Consider the following 25,662-nt stretch of genomic DNA (forward strand, 5'->3'; position numbering starts at 1 on the left):
CACGATGCAACCAAACATGGTGCGGTCGCATACTCCCATTCTTCTATGGGAGCTCGTGTTACGACCGTAAATCAGCCGTAACACAAGCTCCCAATGGGGAATGGGAGACTGTGTTCATCCCTGCACCCCACCTCAAGGTGCCTGCCACAAGGTGCAGGGATCAACAAGGAGGCCCCTATGGTGCCACCTCGGCCTCCAACCGAAGGCCCAATACAGAAAAGGGCCCTGCTAGGGGCCCCCAAACATGCTTTCCAACAGGGTTTCCATGTTGGGCAGGCCGGCATGGAAACCCTGCTGGAAACCATGAATCGTGATCCAGAAGGGGGAAACACTTTTCATTTGGATTATGGGCCAGTCTCCGACTGGAAGATGGGCTCCTGACGGACGGGCTCCTGTCGGAATTGAAACCAGCCATGATTGGCCGGTTTCAATTCCGACTGACTGTATCATAATCAGCCGGTCCGAATTGAAAGCGACGATGAGTGTTAGGTCAGAGACTTTCCGACACTCAAGGTAATGGGCCCCTAAATGTCAGACCTGGCATCTTTAAAAAATTTCTACTGTGGGATGGAGATGTTAGGGTCTAATGAAAGGGCAGGGCCCAAGCCTGTTACTTGGTAACCAGTTGTAGAGGAGTTTCTGGGGTTTCTCCCCATTGGGAGGGGCCATGGAAAGGGGTGTTACTGTGTGCTGAGCACTGCCTAAGCATCACTCATTTCCCCTTTCAAACTATTCAAAAGTTCCTAATGCTGCTGCCGATGTCCTGGTAAGAATGCAACACCGAAATGGACATTAGCTGTGCGGATTCGCCTCACAAGAGCTGGAAACCCACTCCAGTCCACCTTGAGTTCCACTATGCAATACTGGGTCTCCACAAAGAGAATGTTTGAAGGGAGTATAAATTGTCTAGCACACGGAGGGAGTGGGTTGGTAGGTCTGTTTTAAAGAGTGATGTAAGAGTGTTCACACTGAGTGGAAATGTAATGTGTGATAAAACTTTGCTGACATTGGGTGGCAATATAATGAGTGAAGCAAGACTGCTGACTGAGGTGTCAATATGAGTGATGTAAGATTGCTGAAACTGAGTGGCAGCGTAATGTGTGATGTAAGAGTGCTGACTATGAGTGACACTGTGATGAGTGATGTAAGAGTTCCAACTACAGATGTGGCACTGTTGTGAGTAATGTAAAAGTTCTTACTATATGTGGCACTGTGAATGTTTAAAAATGTGAATAGGGTGGCATTGTATTGGTTGCATGGGTGACACTGTAGTGAGGGCAGTTTTACAAACCTATTTGATATACAAAATGTCACTTAAGCCAGTATTTTCAAGGGAGCATGTTAAAAGAACAGATTAAACAGAGGAAGACCAGGATCTCAGCATAAAAATGACATACAGGACAGGCGGAAAGTCTCCAACACAGCACTGAAATGTAAAGTTCAACAAGCAAATTCTTGACTAGATGCTGTTTCGGAGGTTAGAGTAGAAAGAAGCAGATGTGCAGCTTAAAGTCACATATACATTTGTGCATTATTAAATGTGATCTGGCCTGGAGTAGCCAGCATTAGACATTCACAAAGACTCACTCCCCACATTGGTAGGACACCAGTGGAGACAACGTTAAGCTTCCATTTGTTTTAGCTTTAATCCCTGGATTGTCTATCCAGGAAAGAATTGCCCCCCTGATCTAGCATGTCGAAGAAGTCATCTGGGGAAATGGAGGTAGGCTAGTACATGTTCAAAGTCAGTTGTTGTTTAGCATAGTGAGACAGTCAACAGTAAGATAAAATATTCTGCCACCTTCACATGAGTGGGGACACATTTGTATAGTTTGACTGGGAGTTGACCCCCCACTTAATTCATAAAAATACAATTACATTTTTTTACAAGTGCTAACTGCATTCACAGATGGGACTAGGTCTAGGCAGAAGGCTTGGCACATGCAGATCCAGATTATGTCTTTTTGTGCTTCTTCCCCATGGTATATGCATATCTCAATCGACAAGCCAGCTTCTTACAGCAACCATTCTCCCCAATCGAACTTAGATTGTAGGTGCGGAAGTCCCGCTTCTCATCAATGTAGGTGACAGCAGCCATAAGGGGACAGAGTATTATTTGGTGTGATTCTTGAAGAAGTTGATATGTACAGTGCCATTACTCGAGTGAAGAATGATTTCACTTCAGTTGCAGAACCAGGTTCGGAGGTAGGCAGTCAAGCCATCTCATCGCCCTCACATAGTGAGATGTTGGCAGAACGCTTCGACAAATGCTCACTCATGTAGTTCCTGAGGCACTTCAGCAATGTGATCTTCTTAGTCAGGACTGTGGGTAGGATCTGACATTTGGATAACACTCAGCATTATTCCACTCAACATACTGCAGGCTGTCACCATCATTGTACATGATCAACCTGGTGGAATCATTGAACAGTACACCAACACTATTATCAGACAACTGGTAGCCCAATCTAATACTTGTCAGAATAATCGACCCCCCTGCTAACCCAGAATATAGGATAGCAAGCATCAGTCTCCTCTTGCCGATTGACCAGCTGCTCAGAAGGCCTTGAGGCATTGACACTGGTGTGCAGCTGGACCATTTCAGAGAGGTATCAGTCAATGGCTCTGCAATCACCTCATCATCCTTTCCGGAAACAGCTTGTTTCTTCACCATGGGACTCACAAGAGATTTGTTGAGAACAGATAGACGTTTACGACTCCTCTCAGTCCTGCTTGGGGCAATGGAAAACTGGAAGACACAGTCAGACAGGTGTAGGAAAGCGGGATCAGGATATATCCAGACATTAACCCCTTCACTGCGGCGGCTATTCCGCCGCAGTGCTAAGGGGGCGGGGCGGCCGCGCGGAGGGGCCGTGCTGGTGACGGAACCGCTCCGTCACCAGCCGCGGTTGAGCTGTGCTCATGACGGAGCGGTTCCGTCATGGCCCCGCCCGCTCAATAGAACGCGCCACGCAGGCGCAAAATCAGCGCCGCGCAGGCGCGGCGGCAGGGCCATGACGGAACCGCTCCGTCATCAGCACAGCACCACCGCAGCTGATGACGGAACGGTTCCGTCATCAGCACGGATAGGGTTAAGAAATCATCAGTTGGCAGCTCGATAGCGTGTGTTTGGATCAGACTCTAATGTAATGTATTGTAATTGAATTTTTATAGTGCTTACTACCCCTGTTATGTATCATTTTCTAAATCAGATGAGCCGCTACTTGGTTAATGTGCTTCAGTATAGTGAACTCATTCTTTTCGATTCGCATATATGTTTCCTTGAGACAGGTTGTTTCAAAGGGCAACTTTCTTACGAGGAGTGTATACAAAATGCAGGCAAGAGACCAAATGTCCACCTCAAAACTGTAACCCTTTTTGCCGAGGACTTCAGAAGCGATGTAGTTTAGAGTCCCAAACAGCATTTTCTTGCGTTCACTATCAAATTTAATTTTTTTCGCCAAAACCAAAACTGCCTGTTTTCACCTCGATTTCATTATTGTGGAAGAGGTGCCTGAGCTTTAGATCATGGTGGATGACCCTGTTATGGTGTAAATACTGACAGTCCAGGATGGTTTGTTGCATATGGTACCTGGCCGCTAGTTCAGTCACCACTTTCCTCCTCTAGTGCAACTTCAGTAAAGACCTTTGCAGGCGCAGTTCCAGCACTATGTAGACAAAGTCCTGGTCCTCAAAGAAGCTGCTGAAGCCCACCACGTGCCAATGGCTCATGCTGCGGTGGATGGAAATCTCCATGCTCATCTTCTTCTTCTGGTGCTGTTGCAGGATCATGCTCTTGAGCGCAATCTTTTCCTCCAGCACTTCCTACGTCTCCATGTCCATGATCCCGAAGCACTTGGAAAATCCACCCTTATCCAGGAAGCAGCCGTGCTTGTAGCACCGCCAGGTGCAGTGGTCCACTCGTATTTTGGGGAACTCCTTGTGCACCCGGGCAAGGGGCTGAGGCTACTAGGCTGCTTTTCCATGGCCAGCGGGATTCCTGCCTTCCCAGGGATGGCATACTTAGCAGGGTGAGGAATTTGGGTTTAGGGATCCAGATGATGGCGGTCTGTGAGTGCCCACGCTATGGGAACAAATGAGGGACCACAAGAGGCCCTGAGGACTTATTCAGTTGAATTGAAAATGTACATGGGTTTAAGCAAACCCTCAGACTTTGCTTCCCAAAACTTTCCTCCTCTCGTTCCCCTGTACCTCTCTCTATGACTTCGTTCCAAACCAATTAATCCAGGGCCCTAGAACGGCAAGGGTTAGAAAGAACTGCATAGAGCTGCAGTAGCAGCTCCTTTGAAGGCACACAGTTCTCATTGAGACATGTGGAGATCTTCAAATATGGCAGACTGTTGTTCACCTCACCTGGATAAAGGAGTACATGCCTCTGCAGCCCTGCCCTGTCGAAACTGAGAACAGCCTGCAACAACCATAAATGAAAAGGGTAGAGGAAGAAAATATGGTGAACTAAGTTTAAGACCAAGCTAGTTCAATGTTGTAAAGGGGAAACAGTCCTTATACTAGCGGTAGAATTAAGGAAAATTGTGGAACTTGTTCCGAATGGGATTTCTTTCACAGATAAGTTCGCTACTGGTGAAGACTCTGAAAGATTGGGTTGGTACTTCTCTAAAACTTTTTTTCTTACGGTACGGTTTCCCTTTGCAAAGCTTTCCATTGCATGCCCCCACAGACCGGAAGGGGTCCATTTTTACCCAGGGTGGGTGAAATTGTATATTTTTCTGTATGCAATGTGTGTTACGTATGGGCAGTCTTTTGCGTGAAAATCGTTTATGAGATATTTTATAGTAAAAAGCCTGAATGAGATCCGCTCACTGTACTGTTCAGTTTCTAAGTCATGAGGTGATGGTTTCTAGAACTACACATGTGTTCAAGGCACATGTCTAGTTGCATCATTTATAATATATAATTTCTGATTGAACTCCCACTAGTGAAAAATATGCAAGCATCTTACGTGCAAGGAAAACAGATGGCCAAGTTACTGATGTTTATGCATGACTATACTTGTAAAAAAGAAAGTGCACAGACCTCTAATGTTAACCTACATGGATAGAGACAGAGTGCCACTGGTGCTCAAAATTATTACAATGTTGATGTATGTAAAGATCCAGGGGTGATGACAATATGCATATTGTGAGGTTGCGGTGGTCACAACCCTGTTTCATTTGCCTCCGAGGGACTATTTGGCGTGAACATCTTTCATAAAGGGGTCACTGCCGAATCAAGGTAGCGCTTCGCTGCTTAAGCTCTTCGCGCTTTATTTGCTGAATTGCTTTTAAAAACCCTATTCTGTATTTGCTTTGATTTTTGGTTTGTATACCTTGATTTTACCTGCCCCATCACTTGCATTATAATCGGTCTCACACCGCTGCTTGAGCGGGTCCGGGTCCTTGGGGTGGGGTGTGTTCTCAGCCGCCATCTTGGAGCGAACTGTTTGTGGCATCAGGCGCCTTCTCCTGCGAGCGCTCTAGTGCGCAGGACCTCGGGAGGGACACCTATTTAAAGCTCCCCGCCTAGCGCAGCGGTATCGCGCAGCGGGCGCGCCTTCGCTTAGTCTGAGTCGTGCCAGAGTCCTGCCCGTCTGCGCTCGTCCGCGCTTGGCCGCGTTGGGCAGGGCAGGACCCCAGCGGTGATGACGATGTTCCGCTACTCTAGGGACTCTCTATTGGCCATTGGACAGCGCATCCTGAGATGTGATGCGCCTCAGGTAAGTCCGTTGTGTGGTCCTCACTTGTGTACCTGTGGCAGGTGGTCGCTGGACGCCCCCGCCCTCATTGCATGTACCGGCGAGGATTCTGTCTCTGGACCGAAAGACCCCCGGCACGATCTTAGTATATGGAACCTGAACGTTAGGTCGCTGGTAAAACATTATCAAGACATCTCTGACCTAATTGAAAAGGAGCCACCTGATGTTTTTTGTTTGACTGAGACCTGGCTACAGGAGACTGACACGGCTATCCTTAACTTGGCCTTCCCCTCTGAGTATTCGGTTTATACACTTAATCGGTCCTCTAGAGGTGGGGGAATTGCACTTGCTGTCAAATCCTGCTACCCTTGTGACTGGAGAGGGCAAAAAATTGCTGGCTGCGAAAGTGCCTCGTTTAAAATCTTCATCACTCCCCATTTTGTTCTGTCGGGCATATTGATCTATCGCCCCCCTGGCAGTGACGTGGCATTTAGGGAGGCCCTCCCAGACGCTATTAGCACGCTGGCAGTAGGGTGTGCTAACTTCTCTATTCTAGGGGATCTAAATTAACCCTGGGCGGAGTTGGCGGAGTGGGGCTTCGCGGAGCTACGCGAAGTGGGCGAGAAACTACGCCCACCTCCGCACTCCGCGTAGCCCCACTCCGCAAACACCACCCGGCCGCCAGCCCCGCCACCCGCCTCCCGCCTCCCTCCCGCCCTCCCTAAATACATTAAATTAAAGGAATACATTAATTTAAAACGCACTTACCTTGCCGGCCGCTGCCCGCCGCGTCCCCGGGGCTCGCTATCTTCCGTCTTCTTTCGTAATGCGCATGCGCGGGCGGCCGCGCATGCGCATTACGAAAGAAGACGGAAGACTGAAGATAGCGAGCCCCGGGGACGCGGCGGGCAGCGGCCGGCAAGGTAAGTGTGTTTTAAATTAATTTATTCCTTTAATTTAATGTATTTAGGGAGGGCGGGAGGGAGGCGGGTGGCGGCCAGCTACGCTCCGTCTGCGGAGCGTGCGTAGTGCCGCCTGGCTCCGCCGGCTCCGCAAAATGCGGAGTAGGCGGCACTACGCACACTCCGCAGACGGAGCGTAGCTGGCCGCCCACCCCTAATCTAAATCTTCACTATGACAATCTGACCATGCCCGCTGTGAGTAGCTCCGTGGCTGATCTTGAGGCCTTCCAACTGGCTCAATTGGTCACGTCTCCCACCCATGTAGGTGGACATACCTTAGACCTAAGCATGGGCGAATTTTGCGAATCTCGCGTTCGCGAATTTTGCGGATTTGCAAACTCGCAATCCGCAAAATCCGCGAATTCTCGCGATTTTTTTTTTTTGTGTTTGCGCGGGTTTCTGCCAGTTCGCGAGGGTTTTTTACAATGTCGCAAATTGCGAACTTACCTGTCGGGTCGCAAGTTTCGCGAACTTGTTGTTTCTACGTGTCCAGCCTGTTTGGGACACTCTTCTTCATCACTGCCACTCTCTGTCACCACTGCCACTCTCTGACTACTCATGCCACCCTCTGGCCCACCCATGCCACCCTCTGTTTCATCACAGCACCCTCTGGTTGTCCAGTCAGTGTACATTATTGTGGCAACGCAAGCACACCTTCCCTGCCTCAAGTGACCTGAATTAATTTGGGGCTGATTAATGTGTCACAGAATATTTTTTTAGCTGGCACCTGCTTCCTTAGTGCTTCCTGATTAGTGATCTTTTGCACTTGCTAAGTGCTTTCATTGTTGCAAAATTAGTTACAACACATGCCCTGCCCCAACTGACAATAATGCATTAGGGGCTGATTAATGGATTTGAACTTCCAGCCTGGCTCCTGCTTGTCTCCCTTAGCTGTAATTCAGGACCTTTGTGGCATATGTGTAACTATTCTGAGGTTCAGAGCAGGGTCACATAATAGTTTCAACTGGCAACTGAACTCTGGAGGGGCCCCTCAGGAAGCACTACAGGAAATGGCTACTAATGATGAGCCTGAACTTTTGAACCTGGTAAGTAGTTACTTTCAGTTTTGCTAAGATCGTATTTCTGCAATTTTGCACTTATTCGCGGGGCGCGAACTCACGCGAACAGTGCGAACAGTGCGAGCAAAATCCGCTGCTCGCGGATTTGCGGATTTTGCGGGAGATTCGCGAATCTCGCGGATTGCGAATTTACCGAAAATCCGCAAAATCCGCGAGCGAAACGGATTTTCCGCCCATGGTTACTTAGACCCCTTCTTTACGAACTTGGAAGAGGCAAGCGTCTCTACTCCATCCCCCCTGGCCTGGACGGATCATTTCTTGGTACGGATCCAATGTCCATTGTATGAGCCCCCTCTTAAAGCTACGGTCCGAGCTGTTCCGAGACGGCGCTGGAATAAACTCAAACTTGAGGACTTCCATCGTCTTCTATCGTCGGACCCATTGGGCCCCTCAGATACCGTGGAAACGGGCTATAACCGGTTCTGTGAATGGGTCACCAGGGCTCTTGACTCCCTTATCCCGATAGCTTTGAGCAAACGTGGATCAAGGGACCCCAGTCCTTGGTACGATGAATCTCTGTGGGCGCTCAAAAGCACGTGTAGACGTGCTGAGCGAGAATGGCGGAAAACTTACGATAGTAACAAAAAAGTCCTGTACCTGGCCACTGGTAAATCTTATCATCGAGCTGTCTGCAGAGCTCGCGCGGCATTTTACGCCCTTGAATTCCGCAACAGCACCAATCCATCTAAAACCATTTTTAAGGCTCTTAAAGATCTGGTGGCAAAAAAGGCTTCAGCGAACGAATACTGTTCCATCTCACACTGCGAAACCTTGGCGCCCTTTTTTCTTGAAAAGGTCCAAGCCATCTACAGAGCCTTTCCTAAGGTTTTGCCCTCTGCCGCAGGACCTTGCAACATCCCAGTGCAGGATGTTTTACATTCTCTTCCTAGCCTAACACCTGAAAGCTTTAAGAAACTGGCTCAGCAGGTCAAGACTGGGTCCCCGGCTGATCCTTTAAGGCCAGCTCTGTTCAGAGACCTGGCATCCTACGACCTCTCGCTGGTCTGCTCCTTGATTAATACCTCGCTGACATCTGGTTCAGTCCCTGCAAAGTGGAAACAGGCAGTGGTCATGCCCATCCTAAAGAAGCCGTCATTGGACGCCAGCAAACCTGAGAACTACAGCTCGATTTCGCTCCTCCCTTGGCCGGCCAAGGTAGCGGAGGCGCATGTAAATTCTGCCCTCTCAGATCATCTCTTACGGGCCAACATCCTAGACATTACGCAGAATGGATTTCGAGCTGGGCACAGCAAGGAGACAGCCCTCCTTTTTATGGTGGAACATCTGCGCTCCGTGCTGGATGCGGGTCAAACGGCGGCGCTTGTGTTATTAGATCTTAGCGCCGCCTTTGACACCATTTTGCACAAGATCCTTCTGCAGCGCCTGGAGGAAGCAGGCGTTGTTGGCCCGGCGCTCCAGTGGTTCCGTTCCTTTCTTGCTGACAGGTCTTTTTGCGTGGCCGTCCCGCCCCATCAGTCCAAATTCTATCCTCTGGATCTTGGGGTCCCTCAGGGTTCCTCGCTGAGCCCCACGTTATTCAATCTTTACGTGAGACCGCTGGCTGAGGTCGTCAAGCGTTGGGGTATGACTATGGTGTCATACGCTGACGACACTCAGCTAGCGGTCACGCTCAGTGGGGACTCTGATGTGGATGCCCCCTAGATTCCAGAATGGACTTCGGGTGGTCGCCAGCTGGATGACTTCCAACTGTCTCCACTTGAACGCAAAAAAGACGGAAATTATGATCTTCGGCAAGCAAACGGAACTCTGGGGCGATATGTGGTGGCCTTCGGAATTGGGTCCCACGCCGATACCGGTGTCGGAGATAAAAAATCTCGGGGTGTGGCTAGACCCTACCCTCAGCTTTGTCTGCCACACAAAGAGCACTGCGGCTTGTTGCTTTGGCATTCTGCGCGGCCTGAAACCTGTGTTAAGATGCATCAACCAGGCAACTTGTGGTGCAAGCGACTGTGATTTCTCGGCTTGACTATGCCAGCTCCCTTTTGGTAGGGCTAAATCAGGCCGAAATCACCCGCCTTCAACGCGTGCAGAATGCGGCCGCCAGAGCAGTCGTGGGTCTTCCCAGGTTTTGTTCTGCTGTTAACACCTTGCGTTCTCTCCATTGGCTGCCGATCAAGCAGAGGATCCAATTTAAAGTACTCTGTGTGTCTCACAAGATCCTCAAGGGCTCTGCTGCCTTGTTTCTTCTGAATCTTTTGTCTCCCTATGTTCCGGTCCGCTCTTTAAGATTATCTGACTTTGAACTTGCAGTAGTCCCCCGTTTTAAGCGTAGCCGTGCTGGCGGCCGCTCATTTCGTGTACGCACCGCGGCCTTGTGGAACTCTCTTCCCCCAGAGATACGTGCCCTTGGTGATCTGCTCTCCTTTCGTAGAGCTGTTAAGACCTTTCTGTTTTCTTAAATCTGCTCCCTTTTCATACCCTCTCTAAGTTGTGTTGTGTTGGTACCTTGTTGGGTTCCAGGACGCTCCTTTGCTGGAGCAGCTGTGCGTGTAATAAATGACCATAACATAACATAACATAACATCATTGTAAAGTGATACTAACGGGGTGCCCTGCAATTTGACCAGTCTGTAGAGTGCCGGGAACGTTTTATCTTTAGTTTAGATTTTCGCAGCATTTCAATTAGGATCTGAGGCTGCAGGTGTGCAGGGGACCTCTGTGTAATGGTGGAACAGAAAATGTCCCCTGGGTGGCTTTGGCGAGCACTTACCCTATCCTCAAGTAACCCGTAGTGATTTTCAGTTGTTTTTTTGCCTCAGCACAAATGATATTGTGTGCTGAAGACTACCTGTGACAAATAATCCAACCCAAGGATGGGCACAGCTATCTGGACAGGCATATCCCATGGCCCTCTTTTACTGAGTGTGATGACCACTAGCGGTAGTGCACTGAGAGTATTGCCAGCAAGAAATTAAAGTAGCAAGCATGCATTTTTATGTGTCACAGGGCTGAGAGCGATGTTTCCTGGCTCTCCAGTTTTTTTATGTAATGGTAGTCAGTTACAACTGGGTATTTTGCTCTATGTATTTGGGCCATGGATGACGTGCCCATGTGTGTAATGTATTTTTGTGCGGTAGACTGTGCATAGAGCGTGTGTACTGCACATGGCTCTGGCCACCCAGGAATCCATTCCCTTCAAAGGAGTAGTACCTCAGAAGGGGGTTGGCAAGAGCCCCAAAGAGCTTTGTGATTTGCATGGTGCATCTATATTGTTTCTGAGGTCCTTTGTACTGGACCAGACTTTAGACTAAGGGTCCCTTGTAGTGTAGGAGAAACGCTCTGCCCTTTCCCATGCATCTTTTTCACCTAAGTGTTACCCCAATAGGATGAGCCTTTGTTTTGTGTCCATCCTGACAAGAGACTCCCAACATCATCCCAATTCCTGCAGACACTGTGAGACAAAGGCTATTGCTGTACTAGTCAGGGAGGAATACGCAAAAGTCAGGAACTGCCTGAAACCAGACCCAGAGTTGGATTTTTGGAATACACAAACTATTTCTATGAACTTGGAGTAAGAATGGGGAAGAAACTCCTAGCCCATGTACCAAGATTCCTCTACCAGAATTCAGGGTCACACACCAGCAGAGACCGAGAAACAGTTATGTGCTCCATGATGCGGGTCACTGACTGCCAACTCCCCTTCTCCATGTTCGGGATAAGGAACCTAGACATTCTGTAATCTGCTAGGAGGGGTTATCTTTCAGCCTCCCCTAAGGAAAGCAGCTGGGAGACTGCTGTGGAATGGAGCCGGAATTTCCATTGCATGAACAAGGTGCTGTTTAAAAGAAGAGGACTGCGAGGAGCTGAGGCAGGAGAAGTGGAACACAACTCGCAATAAGATATGAAGGAACTGCTCTGCAAGGCCATTTAGAGAGACCTTCAGACAATGGAGTCCCTGCTGTGTGACCAGAGTTGAAGTTTCTGTGACACCTTAGGCCTCCAATGGCCACTTGTAAGTACCACACAGGAACTTTCATTGGCTGGACATGCAGAAGGGAGAAAAAGAGTGGAATGGAACTGTTAGCTTGAACCTCTACGTCTTTGCAGTGACTGACTCAATGTTGTTGTTTTTTCATCTTTATTTAATCACAGAATACTTTTTCATTTGACAAAAATTGATATGGGGACCGTTAATGGTCAATTTTGGGATTCAATGTTGCGATGGTAATGCTACTCCATAATGCACATTCTTTGAAGTAGCCTTCCATGTCAGTTTCCCGCTTCAGAAGGATAGACAAGGCTGTCAGAAAGAAGCACTGCTTGACTGACTATGGAGTCGTTGTGAACGATGGTGGGAGAATTTACCCCACTGAGAATCCTGGCTTCCTACACCAAATAACTGCCCTCACACTACCAAAAGCCTCCTTATTCTCTGCCAATGGGCTGAGCTTGCCTATTCAACTCACTGGCTGAGCAAATGATCAAAGGAGATCAGAATCTGGGTGGGGGAAGCATAAGTTGTCAGTCATAAGTCTGTCCCTCCAGTTGTGATGCATCCATGATACACATCACCAATCCCTGGTATGCGCTATAACTGTAGACTATAATACTCTCTACTGAGCTCATCGATTGGCTTCGCTGGGGTTAAAGGAAGCAGAGAGTATTAGCTCTTTTTCTCCATTAGCAATCACGAAGGAGTAATTTAGAACCTGCAAGGAGACTTGGCGAAGACTGTCACCTCTTAAGCCTCTTGGTTGCAGGCCCAAAACCATGCGTTTTCTGTGACTTCGAATTCCCCCCATTTAGGACCAAAATATAGCTGACGACTATCAGGTGTCCACACATGGTGTAAGACGGTCTCTGACAAAAGGTGCGGACCCCGTAAGAGAGGATTCCTTGGGGAAGATGGGCACTCCTATAAAGAAGAGGTGAGTCAAATACGATGCAATTAACTGATTTCTGGTGGAAACCCAAAGCACAGTCACAGGATCTCTGACATTATTTGACGACCATTGTCATACCGTGATGTTTCCCAACAAATCCTGACTACACCTTGGCATAATGTTGGCATACCTGACATCTCTTGTGCATCTCTGGCATAAACTCGAGGCTCACTACATAAGGTGGAAATGCTCTAGCTTACGGTAGGCATGCATATAAAGCTTGAATTCCTGATATAAGGTGGGCTACCTTTAGTACGTAGTGACCACCACGGCATATGGTTGGAATCACTGGTATAAGGGAGTAGTCCTCCAACTCGGGACGCAAGGCAGCATTTATTAGAGATCACTGTCGTAAGATGAGGATTCCTGATAGCTTTGGGCTACCCCTGACATGAGACAGGGACGTCTTACGTCTGGTGGCAATTCCTGGCATAAGGGGATCATATCTAACATCTGTTAAACATTCTTGCCATAAGATTGTGATCCTTTGTCCAAGGTGACCATCGCTGACCACAGGCTTAAGCTGGCAATCTCAGGCCTATGTTTCATCAAAGACAGCTACTATTTACTTCTGGAATAAGGGGTAGATAAGTCGTAAGGATCTGGTATTAGATGCTGTTCCCTAGCTCAAGATGGGAATACGTGGCATAAAGTTGGGAAAATGCGGCCCATTCCTGACATAAAATGAGGTTCCCTGTCAAAAGTAGGGTTGCCACCGTTCTAAGGAGAATGATACCAGCCATTTGTTGTTGTTTTAAGAGTATGCATCCATGCATGATACTAACTTTAGCACTGCAAAAAAAATCATGTGTATCATTTGTAACATAACTTTTCTATCTTTGTTTACTTAGATCGCATTAAAAAATGCTTTCTATATTTCTTTATTTGTTGTTTGAAGTACTCTTAGATAAAGGCAAGAAACACTGGTTTCGGTGATTTTGCTTATTTTTGTATCCCTCATAACATGAACATATCAGTGGAGGAGGTAGAAACAAGTCAGAAGCCAACCCTAGTCAAAAGGTAGGGAGAAATGACACCTTCTGGCAACTCCTGGTGTAAAATGACGATCACTTGGTAGCATAAGGTGGGAAGCCTCAGTATAAGACAGAAATTCATGGCCAGGCCTGGTATAAAGTAGACAGCCCAGTGTAAGGCACGCATGCCTGACACTGGTGTCCACAGCTGGCATAAAGTGTCACCCTTTTCATCAGGTGCTCTTAGAATAAGGGTAAACTTTGCATCGAGTTCACATATTTGACATGTGATGGCAACCCCTTGCATACAGCGTGGGTTTGTGGCATTAAGTTGGGATCTGTAATATATGTTGGCCTCACTGGCATAGGTGGGGTTTCTAGGCATATTGTCACCACTACTGGCATATGGTAAGGTTCCATGGCAAACAGTTAGTAGCTCTGATATCCCTTCACTGTGCCAGACATAAGGTCAGTATTTCTAGCATACGATGGGCATCCATACTATCTGACAGCCACCGCTTCCATTAACCCCTTCGATGCTCATGACGAGCTCAGCTCGTCATGAGGTATACCTCTTGTGTGCTCATGACGAGCTGAGCTCGTCATGACCACACCCATTTACATTGGGGCCCAGCACAGGAGGGGAATCTTGCACGCAGTGATGGTGTTAAGGAGTGTGTAGGAGACTGGCTTAATATGGTGCAAACTTATTTAAGTGATGCATCTTGCACTAATCCAGGCAAACCTTATAGTGATTTTAGTGGTCTTTGATATCCATAGAAAGCTCTCAAAGTGGTAGCTGTGGGGAGCAGCCTGCAGGCTTATATTGAAGGAGTGTTAAGCAGCTTGTATTACCAGCTTAATATATAGTATAGGTTACATGAAAAAGAACCACATAGTGTATATATATAAAACTATGTCTATTTATGACACAGCTCTTACTAACACATTTCTATATCCCCTAACCGGAGATATCAACACAAATACACAACAAGGCATCAATAGCAATCAGGTAAGTAAGCATAAAATACAGTGGACTCCAGTGGGAAAACAAACCATATACTAAAAAAGTGGAATTCAAACTGCAACCGAAGTCCGGACTTGAACTAGGAGACTCAAAGGAGGTAGGGACACAAGGAACCACTCAAGGTAAATACACAGAAACCCCACGGAGGCTGTGTGCAGAGTGGAACCACAGCTGCGTATCCAATAGAAGTCAATTGGAAAGCAGTTTTTAAGAAGGCCCTTCCCAGCGGACCCCGAAGAAACCCAGTGGAAGTCAGAAGGTTGGAGAGTCACCTCACCCATGGATATCTCAGGAACCAGAATATCTACACCAGGGAATCTGGGTGCATAGGTGCGAAGTGACATTGGAAATCGGCGTAGACCACAGTGGAGGTCTTCGAAGAAGATGCCACTGGAGAAGACTGTGCAGGAGCCCAGTGGAATCCATGGGTGGATTCTTGAAAAGGAGGACCTGTCAGCAGAGGGGACAGAGTCTATGCCACTCAGAAGTGACCAAGAGGCACGGAAGAGCAATGCCAAACGGTGTCGGCTTGTTCAGAAGTGTTGACGGTGACCTTGTCACTGCAGCTGTGAGGACCAGGTGACTCTGAGGAAGACCAGGAGTCATGCACGAGCAATCTCGCATTGGATGTTGAGAACCAGGGGGTGGTGTCCAGCGGAAACAACAACAACAACCCTTGGCAGCTGCAACTGTCATGGAGAACGAAAAAGAATCAACGTTGGGACCAGAGAGGTCCAAGGGATTCACCACAAGCAGGGAAGTCAGAGTAGTTCCCAAGCAAGCAGGGGGGCCCACTGAAGCAGGAGAAGACACTCAGGAGGACCCACAGGCCAAACGCACAAGAGTCGCAAGAGGACCTCGAGCAGCTCACCAAGAAGGAAGGCCCACAGTGGACAGGATGTGGTGAGGATACTGTACTTATCAAGAAGAGATGCTAGAGGCTGAAGCTTCTTGAAGCCTGAATATCTCTAGAGTGCAGAGCCAACAAGCCTTGGCAACAGCAAGTCGACATGGTGCACAGAGGTTCGGTTCCATGGTTCCAAAGAAGGATTATGGTTTAAAAGCTATAATAATAATTATAGAAATATTTAGAGATGTCTGGAACCAAAAATATGCCATAAATATGACATGAAGTGTAGGAGACCGGCAATATCACTATAAAGTCTGTTTAAAACGTATACAACATAGGTAGTAAAAAACTAAGTTGGATCCATAGATAGTTTAATACCGACCCTGGAGATTTCAACAAGAAGTATAATAATAATCTTGATAGAATCTTTCTAGTGGATGTATAAAACATGTACAGTTAGTACATATAGGTTTCAGAGGATCAATATATAATTAGCAATCATTGTTTTCACATTACAGATCTGGCCTACATCAATAACTATATCAAACTTTGCGGTATCTTGGCATCAATCGGCTATAACATCGTAACTGTATTCGTTTCTGTCTGAATAATTGGTAAGCATATATAATGTGACTGTTGTAAATAATAGGTTTGATGTCAGACAGATTTCATACTTTGGGTTAATATACAAACACTCAGTTAGTGAGTCGTTAGTATCTCTACACAGTGCAATGTGTTTGAAATTAGGCCAAATGCCTTAGACGAAAATCAAGGTAAATATAAGTAGTATAGTTAATACTCTAACCTACCCCACAACTGCACAATACAAGGTAAACATCTATCCTTTTGCTTCTATCTCCCTATCAACCTGTTTTCTAATCGTAATCTTGTCATCTTCTTCTCTTTTTTCTTTATCCCCTATATATTTTTTCTCTATCCCCTATTCTTGTTTAAACTTTAGGTATATTTAGGATATTTATATATGGATCAAAAATGACCATAGAAAAAAATCAATATGCTCCTATACAAATGAAATGTGTTGCAACTGTATCATTTATTTGCAAAGGAAATCATGTTTTTCATAGAAATCACAGAAATGTCATATGGGATTAATACCATGAGAAATGTAAGCGGTATCATCAACCTTATGTATAAACTAGTAGCTAGCACATGTCATATTAAGAATAACACTATTTGTTATGTACACTGACATATAATACAGTAAATATATCTCTTTTATAAATATTTTTTACAGCATGATGGTACAGTCCTGAGGAAGGCACTTTAAGAGTGTCGAAACGCGTAGACAACAGACAGGAAACCATCCAAAAAAATTTTAATTAAGAGATTATTTATATGATTGAAGTTATGCATATGCTACAATGCTTTTTTATCCTTTGTGTGTAATGATGTACCAATTTTATCAAATGTATCTATAATTTGTATTAAATCTGTATTTTGATATGTACAAACAATAGTGTTATATTTCTTTCTTGTGGCTATGCCACTTATTATGTGCTAGTTGTTTCTAACCAAATTTGCCTGGGTACTTTACTCACACATGCTATTTGCGCTGACCCAGGAAATTAAACTGTATCAGGGGGTCCTTGTTGTCTCGCACAAAGATACTGGAAGAAGCACAGACATGCACGACGAAGAAGAGTTGCAGAACAGCGAGACTAGGAGCAGCAGGAGTCTTCCTTGATACAGTCTCAGTTCCAGGCAAAATCCACCGAGGTTTAAGTGTCCAGACGGTCAAAGAGTGACATGGTTTCAGGCTTGAGTCTAGTCCCACAATGAATCTGAATAGCTGCCCACAGGTTAGCCCTTAAGTACCCTAGGGAAATGGTTGGAACGACTCTACGGTCCCTCCCAGAGGAGGGGCTGGACAAGGTCCCATGTCCTTTGTCCAGTTTTGCACCAAATCAGTTGACTGGGGGTGAGTGTTTGATTTGCTAAAAACGCTCCGTCCATCATCCCCTTTTGTTTCGCACAGTTTTGCACCAGAGCAGGAGTCTACGGCTCCCTGAACTGGCTCAAACTGGAGTATGCAAGGATTGCACCAAACGTGCTCTTCAAAGCAGTTCGGTGGCGCTGACAAGCGCCCCCACTCCAGCCCAATACATTAAGTCCTGTCTGGGAGGTGGTCACTGTTACAAAATATATATGAATATCCATATACATTCATTTGCATGTACTTCCAAAGAGTTCATGATTATATAAGATCACATAAACATGAGGCCTGGAGCTCAAAATGGCTTCCTATCTGACCTTGACTGGACAAGCTTCAACAAGATATTCTGTACACCCTTACAGGTCACCTTGCTTGTCTTGACTACATGATATGCAAATGTTACACAGTGCAGAGCCTGCCTTTCTGGTCTGCCCATATCTGGCTGTTTTGCATGGTGCAGACATTGCACATCCATGTCAGCCATATTTGGCTTGGTGCCTTATTCTAGTTCAGCTGAAATGGCACTTTATACAGTATATAAGACCTAGAAACTTGTCACTCTGGGAAGAAGTGGTCTGAGAGACCCTAAGGTGGCAGATCTAACTTCTTCCTTGCTAATTAGCAATGATGCATGCTTTTGGTACCAATAAATACATTTCACTCTGTTTCTGAGCAGCCCCGCTATGTCTGGTGAGTTTTATTTATATGCTCCTGGGAGGGTGCCAGTATTTCCCCATCAGTCACACCTCCCTGCGACAGGAAACCTATTGTTCTACTTTCCCCTGCTCAAGCTTGGCTCAGCAGCAGAAGAGCAGAGTTGTGTCTGTGGTGGACAGCAGTACTAGCTTGTTGTCAGACTCTGAAAGGCTGTTACCGGTAGTACATGGTGGGTACCCCAAGGGAGCCCTTCAGTACATGGGTTTATACGTCCAACACTGGAATCAGAGTTGGTGTATGATTCAAACATGTTTGATACCAAACATGACCGGGTTCGGTGCAGCCACTATATTTGACTGTAATGACTGATGTCCACTATATGTATTCAAATGGCTGACCGCACTTACAAAGCCTGGAGAATCGACTCTGTTTTTTTTAGGGGTGTCCTGCTCATGTAAGGACACCCTCACACTAATAACCAAGCTCCCTTCCCTCAAGACTGAAGAGACTGTCATAGGGGTGACTTATAGGTTTTAAGTATAGTGATCCCTGATATAAGGAAACCTAGATCTGTTGTGAGAGGTGCAAGCACCAACTCACACGGGCTGCAATGGCAAGCCTGTACTTGCTGTGATGAAAACTGAGAAAAACAAACATTAAACAATATTGAACTGTAAACCTAATATTCCAATTCTCCCTAACTTCCCCCACCCTATTCATCCTCTCAAGAAGCATTAGTTGCTTTAATCCCAACATTCAAAGCTTTACCTCAGTAACCTAACTCATGGGGTGCGCATGGTCACTTTTCCCTTGCAGCCTGTCCAAAACCATCTGAAAAAGTAATAATAATAGTGCTGTAACTATACTGGAGTCATATGTGGCTGCTGTGCTTTTCCCCATGGAATTGTATTTTACGGTATGGCAAACTAGGCAAGCAAACCCAAGATCAACAGCAGTGTATTATGATGTCTAACCGCCCCCCATCACTTTGTTTAGAAATGAATCTCAAGATTCTGGGAGGGGAAGTTGAAGGTGGGAGTACAATCCGCATGGCCCAGCTTGGCTCTTGCATTTTGACCGGGTAAGTTGCTCGCTTCTCCACCATTGGGGTCTCCTGTGGGGTTGCCCTATTCCCTCCCCCTGTGTCACTGAGAATGCAGTTTAGGGCAGGACTCTATCAACATGACCTAGCCTTACACCAAACAGAACATTCCAGAGCGGATTTCCTTTTTCTAAATAAACCAAAAAATGCATTTAGCAGTTTTTACTCCCCCTTACCACCAGGGATTTCCTGGCTTTGACGGGGCAATGAAGACTAATCTCTAATTTCTACCCATCTAAATCAGTTTTGAGGAATTAGAGGTATGCCTCCGACGTCCCTTAATCAACAGGGCCATCGAAGAGGGTTAATCTTGTGGAGACTGAGTAGTTTCTGCCATGATTAAAACTATAGTCCGCCTGCATTTAAATTGGGCAGGTGGACCACTATGTTGGCGGGGAGGGAACACTGTTACCATTGTGGAGAACATATAAATTAGCCCCTTTGTGTTATCAAAGTTTGGCCACTGTGGAGAGGGAGGGTGACATTCAGCCAGCAGAGGTGGTTATGGGGAGGCCACTCCACTGTATTGGGCTGTCCAGACTGCATGTTTCATTCCTGAGTCCAGTAAGCATCTAGACCTGTGAGAACTATACATTTCAGTCTGCAGCATGCCCATCCTGTGCGAAGGTCTGGACAAAATATACATTGCGTTACTTTAGTTCATGTAATTCCAGAAATTTCGCATTACGCTTGTTACAGGAAATTCCTGATATAACATTATGCCACTTTGTGTAAGTACGTGCAATGCACGGTTACAATTCATTGCAAACACACCATTTGCGGTAAACATTTATTGTAAATCAGGAGCACTACAGAATGCAAGCATTATAATGCATTTCGCACAAATATATAGCGCTAAATAATGGATCGGGATTTTGTGTAATTTTGCCGAAATTCCACATAATTACACAAGCGTAAATTGTCCAAATTTTGCACACTGGCGGGCTCATGATTCTTCCAATGCATTTCCACACTCCCTCCTAAACAGCCACACTCCCCCCCCTTAAAATGCCAATTGAGCACCTACTATACTGCTGATTATCCCTGCCACGTGGTCCAGTAGTCCAGACCCGGAGCGTCCTCTGGATGTTCAGCTACGTCTCGAGCCAGATGGCATTAAGACTCACATCACATGGTTGGACCCCTGAAGACTCAACACCACTCTGGCCCATTGTCAAGGTGTACGACGAAGGAGAAGATACTCCTGCTCTGTCTGTGTGGAGTTGGGGAAGAAGCCCAAGGCACTCATCCCCAGTCTGGTGTGGCACACACGGTTCCCGCTTGCAACTTTCGCAGGGTCAACACCACTCAAGGCCCTGGCTCCTACCCCACATTTGCCATAGGTCAAGTACTCCAGCACCCACCCGACTCTCCCCTGTAAGGGACAACACACACACCGCACCGGTATCAACCTTCAGTCTCTGTACTGATGTTCTAGCCACCCACCTTGTAGCTCATATTTCTCATTTTCAGTCACTTGTTGCCTCACAGACTGGATTGCCAGCGCCAGCAGTGATCCACTACCTCTGTGCCTTGGGGTAAATAGTTGTTCACCCTTCAGGTGGCAGCAACTTCAAGATGATAATGGATGGAGGCGGACAGAAAGGAGATGCTGGATCAAGAATCCAGCATGTTGGGCCATTGCCACATGCCTCCGAACCCTCTTTTTTAACCACCTTTTGAGTGATTCTGCTGAATACAACTGAAGCAATTCAGTACACAACCCCAAAACCCAATGCAATTTTCCATGAAGCTGATGAGTATTGATTGACACACAGTGTTGAACGCTGCAGAGTGGTCATGGAGCATCACTTGGAAAGCCTTTAAGTTGCCCAGACTAAACAAATAATCATCAATGACTTTAAGGTGGCACTGCTTCTTCACTTTTATGATGCTAGGTCCACAGTAGCAGTTGAACCAGCTAAAGACCTTGCATCCATCCAGTTGGAGCAAAAAGTTTTCCTTCCCACACACTCGCAGGGACACTGCCTTGACCCAGTGTTCTCTCATTTGAGACCCTAAAGGCTAATGACCCGATCCCTATCCCCTGGTCTGACCACCATTTGGTTCCTCTCTCCTGGCACCCCAAATCTTTCTCTCCCCAGTCCCTCCCACTCGGACCTTCATCCGCCCCTGGTCGAAGCTCCCTCAGAAGAAGTGGATCCATGAACTGGGAAAGAATATACCCCAGTCCACTCCATGCCCGTTGACTATGTACAATACCCTCTGCAGCTGGATAGATGACTCCTTGAACACCGTCCTCCCTAAAGTCTGGATCACCAAAAAGCACGGTTCCACCAGGTCGCCTTGGTACTCAGCTGAAATGCACACTCTGAAACAGAGCTGTAAAGTATTAGAAAGAAGATGGAGGGCTGACCTCTCCACGGAAAGCAAGCTCACTTATAGGGAAGCTATACACAACTACAGAGATGAAATGAGGAAAGCTCAGACAACCTATTACGAGGGAAAAATCCAGCAAGCCGCCAACTCCCCTAGAGAGACCTTTGCCATTATAGTAAGACTCCTTAAATGTCCAGTCCCCCCGTCCCAGCGGACCCCCATGGAACCTGCTGCGAAAACTAGGCCGAGTTCTTTGACAATAAAATTCAGAACATTCTAAAAACCCTTCCCCCAATTGATCCTTTAGCGACGTTTCCTATAGCAGACCCTCCTTCCACTACTCATCACCTGGAAAATGTTCCCCCCTATACCCTGGAGACGCTCCTATCACTGTTGCCTACAGTAAAAAGTGGCTCACCTAGTGACCCGGCGCCTATGAACATCTTAACCAAAGTCGCTTCTATTATCTGCCCCAGAATCACCGATACTATCAATGCCTCCCTTGATTCAGGAGTAGTCCCCCTTTTGTGGAAGGGAGCAAAGGTCAAGACCCTTCTTAAAAAACCACACCTCGATCCCGTAGATTTGGGCAACTACCGCCCTATCTCCCTCTTACCAGGAATCTCAAAAATCACTGAGTAATGTGTAAACCACATCCTCTCTGAGTTCCTGGAAACCTCCAACCTGTTACATCCTTCCCAAACAGGCTTTCGACCCGGGCAGAGCACGGAGACTGCTCTGCTGGTGGTTGTGGAGGAAAGCAGGAGACTTTTAGATGCAGGAGGCCATCATTCTTTTAGACCTGAGCGCAGCCTTCGATGCAGTGAATCACCAGGTTTTGCTTCGCCGCCTGGGCGAGCTAGGAGTAGCCGGTATTGCCTTGAGTTGGCTGCGCTCCTTCTTGGAAGGCTGTACGTTTCAGGTCTTTGAAGATGGCATGAGCTCCAAACCCCAGCCTCTCCAGTGCGGTGTTCCACAGGGTTCGTCGCTAAGCCCGACGCTCTTTAACGCGTATATGGTCCCTTTGGCATCCATTGTGGCTCCTTTTGGGATCCATATGGTTACCTATGCCGATGACACCCAACTGGTCGTAGCCTTAAACCAATCTTCACCTCACTCCACGACCTTGAAAGTCTGTCTCACGGAAGTGGTAAACTGGATGGGGTCCTCCCACCTGAAATTAAATGGAGGAAAGAACGAGGTCATGACCGTGGGCAACTTTGATAATACGGCACTCAGAACCATCTGGCCAGTATGTATGGGCCCAGTCCCAATTCCTAAACTAGAAATAAAGAGCCTAGGCATCTGGCTAGATAATAACCTGACTTTCCAAGTGCAAGCCAGCAAGTCAGTGGCAACTTGCTTCGGCCTGATCAGAACGGCAAGAAAAGTCCTCCCCCTGCTCCCTCCCCAAGCCAAGAAAACCATGGTCCAGTCTATCTTGCTCTCCAGACTTGACTATGGTAACGCGCTCTATCTGGGAGACCCTACTTCATTCATCAACTGATTGCAGGTCATCCAGAACTACGCTGCCAGACTGCTGACGGGAACCCCAAACTGTCTTCTGCAAAACCCGCCCTTCGCCTCCCTCACTGGCTGCTTGTGAAAGAGCGAATCAGTTTCAAATCACTCTACATCGTCCATAAATCTCTTCAGGGGAAAGGTCAGCCCCTGCTCTCAGCCATAATTCGACCATAAAAAGCCAGGAGAAAACTGCGCTCGGATGACCTTGACCTCATCGCTACCCCTAGAATCAAACGATCTAGACGTGGCGGCAGACTTTTTTCCTTGAACGCAGGCAGACTTTGGAACGCTCTTCCTCTCCATCTCTGAAACAAACCTAGTCACTGCTCTTTCAGGAAACAGCTTAAAACCTTCCTCTTCCTGTAATATATCATCATGCTCTGTCCACTAACTTAGTCGTTTTGCCTAGCTCTGGGAGGCCTCCAGGTAGCCACACACTCTACAAACGCCCCATTCATTTTATTCATTGTCTAAGCCCATAAAAATGATCACTTTTCACTTTGCCTATATTAGTTTATTCAATAGAGGACTGACAAAGATCTCTGGTTTCTCTTGGAAGGTGAGACCTGTACTGTGGTGAAAATTTGTGAAGTTCTGACAGCAGAATTCGGTTTGTTAAAGTAATTGCTACTGCGGATTTGAAGAGTATGCAATCATTCTAAATTAAGAAACACATTTAAATGTTGTTTTAGAAATGTTCCTTGTCCCAAAAAGGAGCTGATAGACTTCCGCCAATACTGGAAGGCAAATTTAATATGTATCTATCCTAAACTGAAACCATAATCATTCAGCAGCTATTAGCAATCCTATCAATTTGCAGGGGCATGTATGCAAAAAACGTAATGCAATGTGGAGACACCTAACACTAGGAGATGCAGCCCAAGTGATATATATGTGGGGCAACCAATTTCAGCACCTTCATTTTTTTCCCGCAAATTGAGGATGTTCAGATTGCAATTATACAAAAGGTCTCACAGCGCAATATAAGGAGTTTTCTTTGGGCTACAGAGGCATTGTCTCCAACAATTAAGATGATGTGGCGAGCACATACTCTAGAAGCTATATTGTTCCAGAACCACTGGGAAGGGTAATGTGTAAACAAAGCACCTTAGAGGGACCCAGACAGGCTCACTAAGAGCCAAAATGGTTGGACCACAAAAATGTGTTTTTTAGCCATATTTTATAATGATCTGTTAAAAGATGTATGTGAACATAAAAAATAAGTACAGGTGAAAGGGCCAGAAATATAGAAATCTTCTAGGGGAGAGGCTTTGAGGATAATAATTAAAGAGGATTATTTGTGCCATGTATACAGCACGCCTCAACTAGAAAAGTGTTTGGACATAAAATGACAGTTTTACATCAAGCTGGGGTATGGATTGAAATGGTGAACAAGGAAGGCAGCAGTTGCAATGCAATATAAATAATCTAACTTGGATCTAGTGTGGGCATTTGTATTTGTGGTTATGAAATACCTAAAATGTAGACTTAGAGGTGTTATCTGAAGGCAGTGTGTGGCGGTAAGTTTCCTTAGTTAAAGCAGAAGAGAGTTCTGTGAAGAAACAGCAGTTCCTTGGATTTCAGATATCATGTTTGTCATTGTTGAGTACATCAAGACACACAAACTGAGCATAATTGAACCTGGTTAAGCTTTACAGGTTGGTGAATCTCATCATAGTTCTCTCTGAAGACTTTTACTGACTGCACAGCCAGGTGTCCCCACACGCAGATAATGATCGAGGTGGCTATATCACTCGCTTTTCAACCTAAGGCTACAAAACCACTTTAGCTAAAGAGTAGAAGCCAAAACCAAGGTGGCTGTGCTTGCACTGCCAGACCCTTCTGAAACGGATGCAAGCAACCTTCAGCAGACAACAGTTCAGTTACCAAAGACGTGCTGAACTGACTGTTGCTTACTTTCAAGATAACCACTGAATTTTAATTTTATTTAGATTCATTGTAAGTAAATTTATCTCATGTGGGTATCCTGAAAATCTGGCTTGACTGTGGTACTCGTCAACAGTATTGGACACTCCTGTGAAACACGTTGATGGTGAGACCTCTAATGACCGTTCTGCTGAATTAAGTTTGAGCTGCGTGGAGACAGAATTTGGAGAAGCATCTGAATCCAGCAAAGAAGTGGGGCCTGTATTCCTAACTGGAGCCAGGAAATGTTCACACGCTTGGCTCTGACAAGGCCTGAACAATTCACAGAACTCATGGCTTGTATTTTGCGTCTGTTGAGAATATTGCATGAACTGCCTGGAGATTGATTGTTTATACAGAAACCACTGTAGACCTTCATCGGCCAAGAGTGGAGGATGGTAGGATGGAGTTACCGCAACATCAGGGCAATGAGCCAAGAAAAGTATCTTCTTCAGTCGACCTGCGTGATATAATATTTATTAATGTCTTTTATTTTTCCTCTGCGTTTTGTTTGTGCCAGACCAGCAGTTTCCTTTTGCTAACTTGCATGTTTTTCCTGCACGGGTAGAAAGAAGAAACTCGAGACTAGAAGGTTCCACTCCTCTGTGGAAGTGTCAGGACAAAGTGGTTGTACAGGAGCAAAATGCAGC

General features: G+C 46.4%; 1 protein-coding gene and 1 pseudogene across 1 annotated transcript in view; both read right to left on the reverse strand.

Moving 5' to 3' along the window:
- PAPPA (pappalysin 1) overlaps nucleotides 1–25,662 on the reverse strand; it is an 870,469-nt gene that overhangs the window by 529,146 nt on the left and 315,661 nt on the right. The gene's annotated exons all lie outside the window — the stretch shown is intronic.
- Nucleotides 1,955–11,423, reverse strand: LOC147710412 (serine/threonine-protein kinase PLK1 pseudogene; annotated as a pseudogene).

The sequence above is a fragment of the Lissotriton vulgaris genome, chromosome 5, assembly GCF_964263255.1.
Source record: "Lissotriton vulgaris chromosome 5, aLisVul1.2, whole genome shotgun sequence".
Classification (NCBI taxonomy): domain Eukaryota; kingdom Metazoa; phylum Chordata; class Amphibia; order Caudata; family Salamandridae; genus Lissotriton; species Lissotriton vulgaris.